This window comes from Excalfactoria chinensis, chromosome 5, assembly GCF_039878825.1.
Source record: "Excalfactoria chinensis isolate bCotChi1 chromosome 5, bCotChi1.hap2, whole genome shotgun sequence".
Classification (NCBI taxonomy): domain Eukaryota; kingdom Metazoa; phylum Chordata; class Aves; order Galliformes; family Phasianidae; genus Excalfactoria; species Excalfactoria chinensis.
In genome coordinates this window covers 48096230-48113425 of record NC_092829.1, presented here as the reverse complement: position 1 = coordinate 48113425, position 17196 = coordinate 48096230, and the positions used below count along the sequence as shown (strand labels likewise).

Sequence of the window (17196 nt, the reverse complement as noted above, 5' to 3'; positions counted from 1 at the left end):
CTTGTAAGGAACATGACCTCACCCTGAGGAAATTGCAGCTGGTGCTTTTGATGGTCCTTGTGCTGGCCGTGTAATGGAGCAGTATTTTCAGTCTTCTCTCACAGCGTGCTTATAGGAGTCCTGCGCTGTGTTTTGCCCTTGAAAATATCTTGGTTTTTCCTCCAAACTCAGAGTCAACTCATACTTCCAGCTAAGCCAAATTTCTAAATTCTAGCTGCCAGATTTCACATTCAGCCTATTAGGGTCCTGGATGTTTGGTCCTGCTTGCTGGGCTGTAAGCAGTGCTTTCCTGAGCAGCACTGGGTGCTGAGGGGGTTACTGGAATAGCTTTGTCAACAATTCTATTTTAGAAATAACTTCCCAAAGTTTAAACAGAATTAGGACATGGGTAAATTATCATCAAAGCAGCTCTGCCAATAAATATAGGTCACTATCTACTGTCAGATTGTTAGTTCATTTCTGTAACTATTATGTTACTAAAATCTCCCAATATGCGCATCTTTTGCCATAGTACTTGTGCTATGCTATGCTTTTAATATTCACTGACAAAATATATGATTTGCTCATTAAAAAAGTTCAGCATTGCATTTCATTTAAACAGTGAAGCTAGTACTATTTATAGTTCAATCATACAGATTTTTTTATACTCCCTTATTCTGTAGAAAAAGGAGACCCTGAAATAAAGCTTAAATGGAAAAAAATAGTGAGACAGGAAGGAGTAATTTCCTCAGAAATGCTAGGAAAGCACAATAAATTGGCTCTCATACAGCTCTGTGCTGAAATAGTAAATGTTTGAGTGCCTCTAGGTATTTCCTATTGACTTAGCCATAAGATATAGCTTGCTATTAGAAATATTAAAATAGATATTAGGCCTCATTAGCCTGCATCAAACAGCAGGAATGTATTAATACTGAGAAGGGCTATGTTACATTCAGAGATAATTGTATAGTAGCAATAACAAATAAAAAACAAAACCCACAGCACCTTCCAAGAGAAGATTCCCCGACTCATTTCATACTTCTTGCATGATCATGTCATGGTTGACTTAAAATTTTTCAAAGAGGAATAATGAGTATATTTGGGTGTAGTATTTTTGCTTGTACTGTCAGTCATAACTTGTAGCTTTTACATAAAGTTTTTCCATTTCTCAGTGAGAGTCTGCATCATGCAGAGCTGACTGCAGGAAGGTGATAAGTAACGCATGACTGTATTGGCTGGTTTTCCTGCTCAGTCAGATTTGTGTGTTGTCATTAATCTGTGATTAATTAGCAGATGACTTTAATGTCTATGTATAGCCTGGGATGTAAAAGGATTATGGCGTTAATATGTTAAGTATATGATTTTGAGATATGAAGATATTAAGTCCTTTTATTAACACAAATTATATTTGATGTTTAGCTAATATTCTGCAGAGAATTAACAAAATAATAATAATTTTAAAAAGGATAATAAAGCAACCTATTTTTTATCCAAGTGATATCAAGTTTTGGTAGATTTTCTGATTTAACACTTGTATTTAGGAAACAATAATAAGGTTAATCTAGCAGGATGTATCAAGAGGTTTGAAATAAAAGATTTCTAAAACTCCTTGTAGGTTAGGTTGTCTTCACAACATTTCTGCTGCAGTGTAGGAACTTTCAGTGTGTCTATGGGGAAACTCACTAAGCAGCAAAATGTTTTAACTGTGTAAAACTTTATCCGCAACGGTGTAGGAAGAATCATAACTTAAGAATAATTTGCCTTTTTTTTTTTTTTTTTTTTTTTTTTTTTAAACACTGTTGCAATGGAATAGAACTATTTGAGTTATTAGAGACTTTTAAAGGCCATCTAGCCCAACTCCCCTGAAATGAACAGGGGCACCTACAGCTATATCTATATAAGGTTGCTCAGAGCCCCATCCAGCCTGATCTTGGATGTTTCCAGGGCATCATCCTCTGGACCACATGTTCTTCTGCTTCTCACTACCCTTATCGGGGTAGGAAAAATAATAATTCTTCTTTTCAGTCTAAATCTCCCCTATTTTGGTTTAAACCATTTCCCTTTATTCTATCACACCAGGCTCTGCTAAAGAGTCTGTCCACTTCCTTCTTATAGCTGCCCTTTAAATAATGAAAGGCAACTATCTGGTCTCCCCAGAGCCTTCTCTCAGCCTGTCCTCATAGGTGAGATGTTCTATCTCTGGAATCATTTTTGTGTCCCTCCTCTGGTTAAACTCCAGCAGGTCCACATCTTTCCTGTACTGAGCACTCCACCTCTGAACACATTACTCCAGGTGAGGTCTCACCAGTACTAAGGGGCAGAATCAGCTCCTTCAGCATGCTTCTGTTGATGCTGCTCAGGATATGGTTGACGTTCTGTTCTGGCTCATGTCCAGCTTACCATCCACCAGTACCCCAAAGTCCTTTTCAGCAAGGTTGTTCTCAATTCTTTTGTCCCTCAGCATGTATCAGTAGTGGGGGTTACTGCAATTCAGGTGCAAGGCCTTTCACTTGGATTTATTGAAAATCTCATGAAGTTCACCTAGGCCCACTTCTTCAGCCTGTCTAGGTCTCTCTGGATGGCATCCTGCACCTCAGACTTATTGACCACACCACGCACCTTGGTGTCATCTGCAAACTTGCTGGGAGTGCACTTGATCCCACTGTCCATGTCACTGACGGTCTTGGAACTGATCACTGAGGGACACCATTTTTCACAGATCTCCATCTGAACACTGAACATCAATCAACACTGACCATCACTCTCTAGGAATGATCTCACAACCTATTCCTTGTGTATTGAACAGTCTACCGATCAAATCCATATCTTCCCAATTTGGAGAGAAGGATATTGTGAGGGAGCTTGTCCAAAGTCTTAATGAAATCCAGATAGATTACATCAGTGGCATTTCTCTTGTTTACCGGTGCAGTATCATAGAAGGTCACTACAGTCAGTCAGGTGGGACTTGCCCTTGGTGAAGCCATGTTGGCTGTCGCATATCACCTCTCTTTTTTCCAGGTGCCTGAGAATAGTTTGCAGGAAAATCTATTCCATGGTCTTCCCTTGCATAGACTTGAGGCTGATAGGTGGGTAATTTTCTAGATGGTATTTTCTGCTCTTGTTAAAATTGGGTTTGACATTGCTTTTCTTTTGGTCCTGAGTGTGGACTTGCCTTCATCCATTCCTTTCTTCACCCTGGTGGTTATGAAAATGAGAGCTCACTAGGGACTTTTAATTCTCTTCATTTAAAAAAAAACAAAACAATACCTAAATAAGATAAATTTGGCTATTTACTACTACTTCTCAGCATTTTTCTTTCTCTCTTATACTACAGTATGATATACTTGGGCTAATTTAATCACCAGTTATTGTTCTACTGCTTTCTGGTGAAAAAATTCAGGAACAGGAATTAAAAAGTAGGAAAGTGTCATGGTGGTAGCTTTTTTTAATTTTTTATTATTTTTTTTTTCTATCCATTTAAAAAGAATTAATTAATGATTGACTTAGTTCACACCACCACACACCAAATGTGTGTGTGTGTGCATACATGCATATGTATGTATGTATAGCTTGTTTGGTAGCAAGTGTACAAATGAAAATTTTCAGTTAGAATATAAAACTAGTTTTCTCATTCTGCCTTCATGAATGTAGATGAATAGTAATTGGTGTATTCAAAAAAGGAAAAAAAAAAAAAAAAAAAAAGAAAAAAGAAAGTGCAAGTATATTTAAATTGTTGGCTTTTCATTTTTGGTGAATTAAGAAGTTGGACCTTTTCACAACATTTCAGAAGATGATTGTAGCTTTACCTCTTCCAGTAATGGCTTTCATCAGCTCTTCCATTATCAGCATAAGAGCTGCTGAATGTATAAAGCAAGGGCCAAATGTGCTGCCAAAAAAAATCTCTGGGAAAGAATGAAAGTATACAACTGGATATTAAGGAATAATTCCATGTCGAAGGCTGACTGTGTTGAATGACCTAGTAGAGGAAATTTGCTTTCAAAACTGCCAGTAAAATTGGATATTTTTTTTTATCACAAATATCAGTAAAAAGATTTTTACAAGTCAATGACCCTATGTCTTCTGCAAGGTTATAACTGCTGGAGGAGTTTGATTCTATAAATGAAACTTAATTAGATATGAAGCTGCATGAGTCAGAAAAGAGTCCAGCTGCCACGCTTGACTATACAGAGCTAACAGCAGTGAAAACCAACGGTTTTATCAGAGTAGACTGTAGCGGTTAAGATCATTTCTTTATATGTTTTATTAAGGTCTTATTTTGGTCTTAGAATTAATGATAATGTTGATATGGTTCTATATCTTTAAAGCAAGTTAGACATTATAGTGTGCTTCATGCTGACCTCTTATCCATTGTGTTCTACCAGTGAGGACAGAAAAGCTTTGATTGCTCCTTCCTTTTACTTTGATAAATAGTGCAGGACAAAACATTGCTGTGGATGCAGCTAGCAGCCCATCATTTAGGTTATGGTTGCTCACTTATCTTAGCAGTTACATGAACACAATCCTAACTTTTCTTATGTTACTTAAAGAGACCCAGTAGAGGGGAACAACCACTGTGTTTGGCAGCCAAACTAGAAGGAGAGGGATCTTCACTGTTCAGATCTGTGTGTTTATGCTTAGAGGTTGATATTGCTAGTGTTTTGGCCCCATTTTACAGTACAGAGCAATTAATTTTGTTAGAAGTGTCCCCACTTCCCCCTGTTCTACTTTACATAGGAAAATAAAAAATAACGATGAATGCATGGAGGGTCAATGATATGTGTCATTAGTCTGAATTAATATTGATATTTGCTTGCAAATGCTACTAAAAATGGAGCCCAGAAAGCCAAACCAAATTGGTATGGGGCATATGCTGCATTTTGTTTTTGTTATTGAATGTATTGATATATTGGAGTATACAAGATTTGCTGTTAAGGAAGACAAAAATTAGAAAAATGGGAATATGAAGAAGAGGAAACTAAATGGGTAGAAACTTTGTACTGAGTCCAAAGCTGAACACTGTTACAGGCAGTGAAATATTGTGTCTATTCAAGGCTGCAATTACAGATAGCTTTGCAGCTTGGGTGTGTTGGAATTGTGAAGAGGTTATGATTGCATTGCCTGGTCTTCACCTGTACTATGGCTAATTCTTAGCTGAATGCACTTGTCAAATGGGGAAAAAAAAACAAAACAAAACAAAAAACACTGGTGCTTAGGCTGTGAAGAAAGGAGAGTCTGAATTTCAGTGTATAAGTCTAGATGGATCCTGCTATTGTTGTCATAACTTAAACAATGAATTTTCAATAATAGCGGCTGAAATAGTAATAACCTGCAAATGATAGAACAATGGAGTAGTGACCTGAGCATATCAGGTGCCCTTCTGCCTGGAAGGGATGGCCAGGAGTGCTCATGTAGTGTGGAGTGGGCTTTGTTGGCTTTTTATTTTACTCTGAGCCATGCCAGGGATAGTTATTTTCCATAATGGAGCAGCTGCTTCGTTTGAAAAGCTTGTAAAGATTAACCAACCTTCTAGAAAAATAAAATAAAGTGATTGGTGCATATCCATGAGGTAAGCATACCCTATACTTTTTCATAGAAACAGGTTCTGGGAGAATGAGCAAAGAATAGGGAGAGAAAGAAAAGGTGATGGTATGTATGCGTGTGTGGAATGTAATGAGGTCTTTTGATTTTGACCCGATTAAATACTTGCTCAACTTTATCTCTTTCTGCTCTAGGCCTCTGTGGTTGTAAATTGTCCTTGGGATCTGCACACTGACAAGGCAACTATATGCAAAGGATTCTTTGTCCTCCTTAGCTATTGTGACTGACAGTGTAATCTTTGAGGATGTAGCAGTGTCATGCCTCCACTGTGTGTAGATATGTGTGAAATTTGAGTGTAGGCTACCAGTCTCACTATGTTTTCCATATCACAGTCATGTAGTCAGATTTTCAGTTTACCCTTTGCAAGTCTCTAATTTTATCAAAATGAGAATTTAAGTTAATATCAGAAATTAACATGAAATATGCATGCAGAAGCAAACTTTTTGTAGGTGTTCCTTGCACTCCCCTCCCTCAACACTGCATTTACAAATGCACATGCAATATACAGTTACAGTTATAATATGCAAATGAGAGTGAAGAAATGATATTCCACTTCTGGGAAATGCCAGCCTGACCCAGGAAGAAAAGCCTTTTTCAGAGCTAGTTTGTGTGGGCTTTTTTATGGATTGGATTTTGCAAAGCAAAATAAAAATGCAGTACTACATTGGGCTCCGCAGTTTCATGCACTGTGACATACCTGATGTTCTAATCTGTGGTTAGCAGTACCGTTCAGAGCCTTCAGGTCCAGTGCACCTCTGCTCTGCTAATGCTTTTATCCTCTCCTGCTCAGAGCGCAGTGCTCGTCTGTCATCCTGTGCCTGTCCCATCTGCAGTCAGCATGGGGACAAGGCACATGTGGCCTAGGGTGGAAAATTGTCAAAACATTTTCTGTGTCAGGCTATGTTGTCTTGCAGTACAGTATCAGAGATGAGAAGATTTTTGTTAGATACATGAAGAGATGAAGGGACTTTGTGGTGAAAGAATTAACCAAAAGGTTAATCAAGAAGTTCTTTGAGTTAGCTGACTTGTAAAGAAAGGGCAACAGTTGCCTCAGCCTCTCTCAAGCCAGTTAGTGCAGCTCACCTGAGCACCCTGGGGGTCTGTGAGTCCTGATGCACTGCTGCTTCTTTTTGATACAGACTGGAAGGAGCAGTCCTTGAGAGTAGCCCTGCAGAGAAGAACATGGGGGTCCTGGTGGATGAAAAACGTATCATGAGCCAACAGTGTGTTCTTGCAGCTCAGAAAGCAAATTATATCCTGGATTCCATCAGAAGAAGGGTGGCCAGCAGAGACAGGGAGGTGATTTTCCCTCTCTACTCTGCCCTTGTGTGGCCCCATCTGGAGTACTGCATCCAGGTTTGGAGCCCCCAGTACAAGAAAGACAGGACAGCTGTTGGAGGGAGTTCCTCCAACTATGAACATAGGCTGAGGGAGCTGGGCTTGTTCAGCCTGGGGAAAAGAAGGCTGTGGGGTGACCTCACTACAGCCTTTCAGTACCTAAAGGGAGCCTACAAACAGGAGGGCAGTCAACTCTATGAAAGGGTAGATAACAGCAAGACAAGCAAAATGGTTTTAAGTTGAAGAAGGAAGATTTAGTCTGGATGTCAGAGGGAAGCTCTTTATTATGATAGTGCTAAGGTGCTGGAACAGTCTGCCCAGAGTTTGTGTGGATGCCCAGCCCCTGGAGGTGTTCAAGGCCAGGGTGGATAGGGCCCTGGGCAGCCTGGTCTAATACTAAAAGTGGAGGTTGTTGGCCCTGCCTGTGGCAGGGGGGTTGGAGATTCATGATCCTTGAGGTCCCCTCCAACCCAGGCAATTCTGTGGTTCATCTTCTCAGCTGTACTAGTGGATCTGAAGTTTTTCCAGTGAGAGCATTGCACTGTCATTCAGTCTTAGTGATTTGTTTCTCTGTTGATAACCAGCTACAAAACCACTGTTTTAGTGTCTAGGTTATTAACAACTTGAGTAAGCTTGCATTGCTTCAGCAGACAAATAATTGCTTTGTGTTGGCTGGACTACTCGTTAGGACTGAAAGCGGCAATACTAGAGATTGTTTTGCTTCCCTGTTCACTTCTGTGCATGTAAGATAAATGTGTTCTTGTTCTGAAATCTATTCTGCTTACTTTATGTATTGCAGATACATATTGATGTACATCTCAACTGTTTCTTTAGCCAATGACTGTGTTTACTGTTCATAAAAATTAGCATTTTCCTCAGAAGAAAGCTTGTGTCTGCTGGTACTGTTGAGCGCCACCAGTGTGTCTAAGAACATAATTAAGGCACTGATAATAAGCTGCAAAAGAGGAAAGGAGCAAGAATTACCGTTCTCCAGATAGAACAAAACCAGAAAAACAGTAATGCTAATGAGACAGATGATCCCTATGATGAAATTAACTTCTCTTCCACTCATGGTGAAATGATGTAATGTAGTCATTTCCCAGGTCCTTCTTTACATTGTCTTTTCTGCTTTGTCTACAACTAGTGCTGCAAACATTTCTGTCAAATTTAAACTATCCTTAATCTTTTTGTTTTGATTTTGTTATAGCATGGACTTTAAATATAATAATTGAAGTAGAAAAGGAATTTGATATTTCACTGTAACATAAGTAGTGTGACTTTATACGTTTAAATGTAAAAATGTGAAAAAGCTAAACAGATCCAAATCTGGCTGCTTTGCCATCTTGTTGTTCATGAAAATAAGAACACATTAAGTGTTCTCTCTGCAGTACTAGTAAAGTGGCCATTTCCATTAGCAAGACATTTACCATTTCTCGCACCCCAGTTTAATGTTGCAGATAACTGTATTCTCAACAAAACTGCTGTGCCTGATTTTGCAACTGATTGGTTCCATTGACACCAAGCAGTGTACTTGTGGAGTAAGATGCCATGTTGAAGAGCTTACAGAATGAGCTACATTAACTCATTGGCAAATAAGAATCAAAGCAATGTTCAGAGCAAAGAATTAAATAAAAACTTATTTTTTTCTACTAGTAGTTTTTCTAGAGAAAAAAAAAAAAAACAACAACAAAAAGACACAGAAAGCCCACAAAAAAACAAAACAAAACAAAACAACAAAACAAAAAACAAAAAACAAAAACAAAAAACCTAAAACTTGAAACCAAAAGAATTGACAAACAAAAGAGAGACAGGTGAAGTTTTGAATTATATATTTGGTTCAGAATAGCAAATGAATAGAAAATGGAATAATTCTCTCATGTTTCATTTTTTCCCCCCTCAGAAGTCTCATGATAAGGAGGTGTTAAGGAGAGAATGCAGCTTCATCTAATGTACTTTCATATGTAATACTGGTGTCTGGCTCTATTTTTTCATTCTCTGAAGCTGTTTGTTATTGTGGCTAGAATGATCCTTATCTCATTTTGTAAACTTACAAGGACAAATTCTGAACTAGGATTTAACACAAATGCTTTAAAAAATAGACAAATCTTCTACACAGGGACTGATGTTTTGCAATTATTAAACTAGCCTTCTCTCACTCTGAACTACAGTAGCCTTAGCTATTAGAAAAGAATGTTAGATTTTGTGGAAACATGTAGGGGTGTCATGGCAACTGTAATGAGCCACAGTGTTTATAATGTTAAAAATGTCCCTTTTAAAATGCATAATGCACATAATCTCTGAATATTTTATAATGATTTTGAAAGGAATGTTATTATCATCGGGACGACTTGTTGCTAGTGTTTCAGTACTGTCTCAAGGTTTCTGTTCTGTGTTCACACGGTAAAGAGAAAGGTAAGGAGAAGCAATGAGCAGAGGAGAGATGAATCCTTGTGAGGCCCTGTGCCAGCAAGTAAAGGGAACTGTTTATATGTCCAGTTGCTGAATAACTTGAGGGACGAAGTGGCAGGTAGAGCAGTTTATTTTGCTTGGCTAATTCTCAGATAGATTAGTTCCAGAGTCTGAGTGATATACAGGAACTAGTAGGGCACAAGCACAAGGTGGTGGTTAGATTGTTAAGTTAAGGGTTTTATGTTGCCTTAAAGTGACAAACTACAGCAGTTACACACCTGGGTGAAGATGGGCATGCTGCTCAAGGGTGGTCTTTGTCTTTTAGATGTGTTCCTGCTATTGGTTTTGTTTAAGCTTGAGTGCTTTTGTTTAAGTTGTGCTTTATGTGGCTGTGAAAATATTCAGATTAATTTGTTAATCCAGTGGAAGAGTGTCATGGTTTAAAGAGTTAATCACATGACTCCCTTTCCTTCCTTCGGGAGAAAGTGGGAACGAAGGAAGAGGGAAAAATCTTTCAAAAGAATGTGAGATAATTAAGAATAATAAAATGAACCAAACATAAAACCAGAGGAGAGAGAGTCACTCTGATTCTCTATCAGCAGGCCCTCCACCACTCGCCACCCAGAAAAGACAAGAGATCTCTTTCCCTATTCCTTGGAATTGGATATTATGTGGAGGCTCCTGGGAAATGCAGTACCTCCCAGTGTATCTTCCTCTTGGAGAGCCAGAGCTCACCTGGGACTGGTAAGGATAAACAGGAAACAGCTCTGTAGTGCACTGTCTCTGTATCTAGCAGTCTCTGTCACATATGATATTTTATGATATGACTGTTCTAATCACATCTCGCTGCAGTGTTGGTACTTTGCCTGCCACAATGTACAGCTGAGTTGGCCTGATGTAGCTGTGAACTTGTTTTTAAAGGCAATTTGTATTCCTCAGCTGTATTTATTTGGAGGTGCAGGATACTTTGTTGGTGACACTTGTGTCAAAGTGTAGGTGGCAGCTTTTGGCTAGTGGATGATGCTACTTGGTTGCCCTCACCTAAAAGGAGCCACTTTGTATCAGTGAGCATTTGGTATCACCAGTGTACACCAGCTTGGTGTATCTTCAGTGTATGCTGATTTAAACATTTCTCATTTAAAACTTTTTAAATATAAATGGCATTCCATGACATAAAAACATATAACACAATTGATAATGAAGTCCTTTTTCTTTCACCTACTGTCAGTCAGGCCTATGGTTTTCTGGGTGTTCCTTCCACTAAATTGCTATTAACCATTGTTGAAGAGGAAATACAAGCTCAGTGCTGTTGGATCTTTACAGTTTAGTTAGCTACTTGTTAATTGGGTAGAGTTGAACATTTTATCTAATAATTCAATCTGCTTTTCTTCTGAGCTGCTCCTTGTAACTCTCAAGTGAGAAGTACACTTCAAAGAGCTGATGATATGCATGTTAAAAGTAACATTATAGCAGGACTTATAATTTAAGCTGTAGTGTAAGAAATTCAGAATTCTCCACTGAGTTTGCTGATAAAGGGGTATGTATGTGTGTGACCTTGGAGCATAATACAAGTAATGAGCCTTAAATGCATAATATTTCAAAAACAAGCTTAAAACTGGTGTTTTAATGAAAGATAGATTTATGTAGTTTTGTAGGTCTAAACTTGGCCATTAAAACACAGTGTGTTTTAAAAAGTGTTGAGATTTTGCTCTTTGGAATTGGACATTGCTCAATACTTCTTCACCTTGAAAAGCATAAACAAAACAGTGATGCTGTGAAGCCAGCTGTGTAGGCTGAAAGAAGGTGCACTGAATTGGTTGTTTTCCAGCAGTTAAAAAAAAGATAAAGTAAAAGAAAATATATATATATATATAGCGGAGAAGCAATTTTGGGATGAATAAATCTGATCCAGAGAATTTCTGGTGAAGCAAGCTGGAGAATATTTGGAAGATAATTTTGGGTGGCTTATTTTTTAATGGCATGTTTGAGCTCAGTACAATTACAGCACAAATGAAGACTTTTGGTCTGTGGTTTTTGCCTTACTTTTTGATCTTTTGTGTAGGCATGGGTTTTAGGATTTTTTTTCTTATCAGGAGTATGGGTTACTGTAATAATTGGTGTGCTGTATAGTAATTGGCTATATAATCTTTCATATTCTCTTCCAGTATTTAAGACTTATCATACCAATATAAATAACCAGCAAATAGAAAATCCTTACCTGTGATTTTATATTGAGATGAGTAAAAATATTTTCCAGATTAGAGGTAAACAACAAAAGAAATTTGTCTCATGGATGTGAAATACAGCTTGCTCAAAGAAAGAGGATTTCTAAAGGCTTCTGGTTGAGTTTTAATAAACATTGATTAAAATACAATATATATATATCTAATAAAAAAAGTATACAGATGTATACTTTTCAGGAGGAAATGGGCGAAAATTGTCCCAGTGTTCTCTTTTGTTCCACGAATAGATAGGATTGATGACTAAGCAAGTGCACTCAGAGTAGCAACTTATTTCTGTTCATCTTCAGTGGAAGTGGGTTGCGCCTTAGAACTTGGGACTTCTGCCTGGTACAGAGGAAAGTTATTTACAAAGAATACTGTCTCTGCAAATTAGGAGCTCTCTACGTCCAGGACTTAAGTGCCAAGGATATGTAGAACGGAGTAAACAAGTGTTTTGTGTAGCACAGAATTGAGACTGGGAAAGGCAGTGACTGGGATGTCAGAGAATAAATCACATAACAGCCGAATGTAGTGTTAGGAGCTGTTATTTTTAAGATTAATTGAAATTGCTCATTTCCAAATTTAAATTTCGTGAAGTGGTAAGTAAAATATGGCTATTTTGCTCCCTGGAATTGAAATGTTTAAATAAATATTTATGAACTCATTAAAAATGACCAAGTGGGTGAAAAGACAGCTGAAGTTGCACTCATGACATGACTTATTTCCAAATTCCTGGGAACTGAGGAGCAAATGATCTAGAATACTTGCATGTTCATGATCTAACACATAAAGCATAACTGTATTATTTATTAGTCTGCAATAAATGGCCAAATCACACAAGAAAATGGAATATTCTGTTCTTAGCCATTTATAAAATGATGGGAGGAAAAGATTTTGTTTTGAATTGTATGTGCCAGAAATCTAATGCCATGAGTGTTATGTGGTTCCCGTGTAACCTCACATCTTCTGCTCACCTCTGGAAAAAACAAAACAAACAAACAAAAAAAAAACCAAACCATATCACCCCCAGAAAAGCCACAAACCAAACCAAACACCCTTTTCCATAAAACATAAAAACAAACATAAACTTCGGCATTTCTATGGGCTACAGGTTCTATGCTCATAAACCTCAGATCCAAAGTAGGGTTTTCCGTATTAACCATAAATCTGACAACTTAAAAATGATTTTATGTAATACAATTACCACTTACATGCAAATAGAAACTTGAAACAAATACAAACTATGGCAGACTTTCAATGCAGCTAGATACAGTTGAAAGCAAATGAAATTCATGAATTAGAAGAGGGAATTCAGAAGACTGTAACTGATGCTGATATTTTCAGAGTATTTTATAATTATGCCATTACAAAACATGCTATATGGATTTGGAGGGAAAATGAAACTATTTAGTAGTTTGTTTATTTATCTGATAATGAATCATTTTCCAGTTTTTTAGTAGAAGCTGGAAACTTAATTTCTTAGTATAGTTCATATTCTTTGAGTTCCAGTGGGATACTTGGGCTGAAATTCTTGCATCTAATTTACTTGGAATAGTGATGAGGCATAAGTAGATCTTGGCAACTTAAGGGAATTCTAGAAGGCTAATAGTGTTGCACCAGTACTTAAAAAATACAGAGTGAATGACTGTATTTCTGACCTGATACCTGTGACTCAAATGTAAGAAGGTATTATAATTATTTCTAATCAATAATGTTTTTATTAAAGAAAAAGTCAAGCTTTGTATTTTAATTCAGTTTCCAGTTGTATCTGATTGTGCTTTAAGTTTGAACCTTTTTGAAGTTGGAAGGCTATTATTCACTTGCTAATCCTTGAAGAAACTTGCATAGAACGAAATGCACAGAAGTCACAGTAAATGTGTGACTCATAATTAACACAAATCTAAGATGTGTGCAAGGTATGTAGAGGTGTGCCTGACTCCTCTTGTTATTTGTAGTACATGAATACAATAATAATGCAATGTGTTGACTCCTAGAAATGCTCAATCTTCTTAAAATGTTTTTGCAAATGTGCTTCTACTGCAGCCTATTCAGGCTCAGTTCCTGGTCCTATAGAGTTTAACAAGGGCATTAACCTGAAGGAAAACTGTAAAGTAGATGAGATGAGATCTTTGGTGATGTGGAGACTGAGGAGTAAAGTGGGCAGTTTTTAGGAATCAAGTGACATTAATGATATTCTTAGGATGAGAGATATGCTTTACAAGTGTTGAAAGATAAGTATTAAGCAATTAATTAAGCAATTTCGCTGTAAATTGTAACATAGTGTGGCTTATAAAATTAAATACTGGGGGAGCGTGGTAAATGATGCAGAAACTACAGTGCAAACAGGAAAAACAACACACACAAAAAACAAAAGTGGGAGGAGAAAAAAAAAAAACAGTGTCAAAGAAATGCTTTCAAATGAGGAGTGGGGAATCTGGCAACCCTGCCCATGCCAGGGGAAGTTGAAACTAGATGATCTTTGAGGTCCTTTTCAACTCAGGCTGTTCTATGATTCCATGAGATTTGGGGCGTCTTTTCAGTGAGGATGACGCGAAGAGCAGGAGAGAGAAGTGATGAGGTAACTGTGAAGAATACAGGGAAAGACTGTGAAATGTAGATAGTGTTTTCCTTGTGGTATCACTAAAGCATCTATTGCTTCTGATTTTGTTGTTTGTTGAAACTTTTGATGTGATGAGGACAATTGTTGCATCCTACTTCAGTGAAGGAAAAATGAAGACTAAATGAGAAATTTCTTTCTTAAAGGACAAGGGTGAAAAATACCTGTTTTATTGCTTTGAGTAGGCTATGATTCAGTTTCCTCTTCTGAATGAGGAGGCAGTGAGGGTATTTTTGCAAGAGACTGAGCTGAGTTTTGAGGTGCTTTGAGATGCTTAAAGGAAGAGCCTTTCCGTATCTTAATTAGTGCCATAATGATGAAAGAGAAGCAAATATAATCTTTGAGATGTTTCTCCATTGCCTATTCTATCAACATAATTAATTTCTGAAGTGGAGGATCAGGGGAAAATCCATCTCTTACTGGGTCTTGCTGTCTTCAGACTTCATTAAAGACATGCACATAGTCCATCAATAATGAGATTCTCCATCTCCGTGAGCTTCCTTGTCTATTCATTTTTCTTTCCCACCTGCACTCACAATGGTGGCTGTTTGCTCCCACATACATTCAACAATGCGTCATTTGTAAGCTGGCTCTCATTCATTTCATCCCGGCTTGAAAGGCCTGACAGAAAGCCCTGTGAAAAGCCTTTCAATGCAAATGCCAGTTTAATGACTTAGTTCATTCAGCAGTGGGGAATCTGAGATAACTTGACTTATCCTCGCTGCAAATACAAGAAAATGTTTTCATAAAGCCTTGGACGTGTCACGCTTTTTAACAAGCCGCCCTCAGTTTGCAAACAGAAACTGATGGCTTTAACTTTTAATTAAATAAAATCTCAGCTCTTTCTTGCAGCGTCAACCTCCCACACCTCTCTCTGTGTGAGAGGAGGAGCAGTAGTACTCCCTTCACTCCACAGCCTCAGAAATGCATCTGCTTTTGAAGGCTTTGATTTGCTTCATTTCCTTAGCAGAGCAGCAGGTCCTCTTGAGGATAAACCCTCGTTTGATTGGGTCTTTCTGAACATTTTTAGATATCAAATTATTAGGAAATTACAAATGTAGTTGCACTTGTTAAGGCCAGAGGACAAAAACGTATAGTCTGTTTCAACAGCCTGCATTGCAGCTTGTTCTTGGGATGTGTATTCTTAAGTTAAAATCATTTATGAAAATCAAATAATGAAGCTCTCTCTAGTCAGCCCTTGAGCATTCAGTATATAATTTGAAGATACTGGTTGTAGTGCTGACACTGCAAAAGAAATGAAGGAATTTACTTTCTGTTCAAGTTTACAAACCCAAATTAGAGTTATTGAGAAGCTGTGAGGAACTGACCAGGGAGAGAACCAACAGGGTTTACACAGATTGTGATAAAGTTTTATCAAAATTAAACTTGACAGACAAATTAAGAGTATGACTTTGTCTTTTGTGCATTGTCTGGCCAGGATTTTGAATGCAGGAGCAGGATGGCATTTATATGATAGTTTTCTATGAAACAAGCACTTAGTACAGGGTTTCACTACTGTTTGTAGCATTGCACAAATGATTCTGCTACAGCATTCAATTCGGTTGTCATAACCACTTGCACATCAGCCTTCCACAAACAATATCAAAGTATTTTGAATGGTATTCTGTTATTAATATTATTTTTAGTAGACATGTTTAACCGATACTTGTGATTTGATGAATGCTTTCAAGTCAGTAATGGAATTATCCTTGTGCGGCATATTCTTTCTTGTCATTTCAAATAGAAATAGATTAATATCTTACTATTTCTGATGTAACTAACTCTTGATGTAAACTTTCTGGTGCATCAGTCTCTACTGGAGGACAGGAGCTGAGCTAACAGAAATAAGTGCCAGACTCAACATTTTCTTGTCTTTAACTGCACTCTGTGAGATACAAGCCTCTGGACCTGACTGAATATCTTCTGATTAAGTGTTTACATGAAAGATGATGCTCTGGAAAGGAGGACAAGATTAGGGAAGAAAATGTTATTCATATTCATGTTGATCATGTTATTCAAGTTCTTTTCAAGTGTCCAGGAATTTATACCCAAGTGATAGCTATTCAGATCACTAGAGTTTTCGGTGACACTCAACAAGGAATATTTCTTTCATCATAATATCATCATAATACGCAGTTATTAGTTAATTGCACTTTTTGTATTCGTAGTATTTCACAGGTATTCACTAATTATGGAATACCTGTAAACTGATATTCTTTAATCCCTCATCTGTAAGTTGAGAACTGAAGAGATTAAGCTGTTAGACTAAAGCTTCAGCAAGAGCTGGGTTTTGAACAAGTAACAATTTATGCTTCTGTGACCAGAAAACTGAACCTCTCTGATGAGACTGATTTTAAAAAGAAGGTGGGGGGAGGGAAAGCAGCCAGTTTCTTCTAAGTGAAATAACTTCAAAACCCCTCTAGTATGTTTAGCTTTTTGTCTTTCTTGTAAAAGATCCAAATATGAACCTCTTGAATGAGCTATTGCACTATTTCATAAAACCCTTTAAAATTAATACATGATGACATATCAGCTCAATTACCCTCAGCCTTGTTAATTCTATTCTGTGCTGTAATAACTTTGTTAGGATAAATTATGGAGCTTGTACCACCATAAATACTCATGGATTATGTTGTGCTTTTCTGTTGTGCTGGCTGCCCTTGAATCATGACAGCAAGTGAAAAATGAAATGTACATCCTCTGCTGTTGGGGAAAAATAGTTGACAAGTATGTTAGATAATATTCATATGATTAAATAATACTAGAAACATTTTACAAAATGTTACATAAAAAAAAAAAATAGTACAAGAAAATGTGGGGTTTTTTTTGTTTGTTTTTTACAATCACACAAACTCTGTGTTCCATGGAACCGAAATGGGCTTCACGTGACTTCTTTTAACAAATGAGTTGACTGCTGCATGCTGCTTTTATAATTTTTCTTCATGTAATTTGTGTTATTAGATGATATGAGTACTTGAAAAAGCCCGTGATTTCTGTAAAAGGAATTATCCCGTTTTTTGAAGTGGAGAAATA

The 17196-nt window shown here is 37.3% G+C and overlaps 1 protein-coding gene across 4 annotated transcripts in view; it reads left to right on the top strand.

Moving 5' to 3' along the window:
- Positions 1-17196, top strand: part of LRRC4C (leucine rich repeat containing 4C) — a 429828-nt gene that overhangs the window by 50115 nt on the left and 362517 nt on the right. The window contains exon 2 of one of the 4 annotated variants that reach the window (XM_072337159.1): positions 9927-10068. The exons of 2 other annotated variants lie outside the window; for them this stretch is intronic. The gene's annotated coding sequence lies outside the window, so the exon portion shown is untranslated. Of the gene's footprint in view, positions 1-9923; positions 10069-17196 lie in introns of all 4 variants that reach the window. One more of the 4 variants, XM_072337160.1, reaches the window with a different exon arrangement.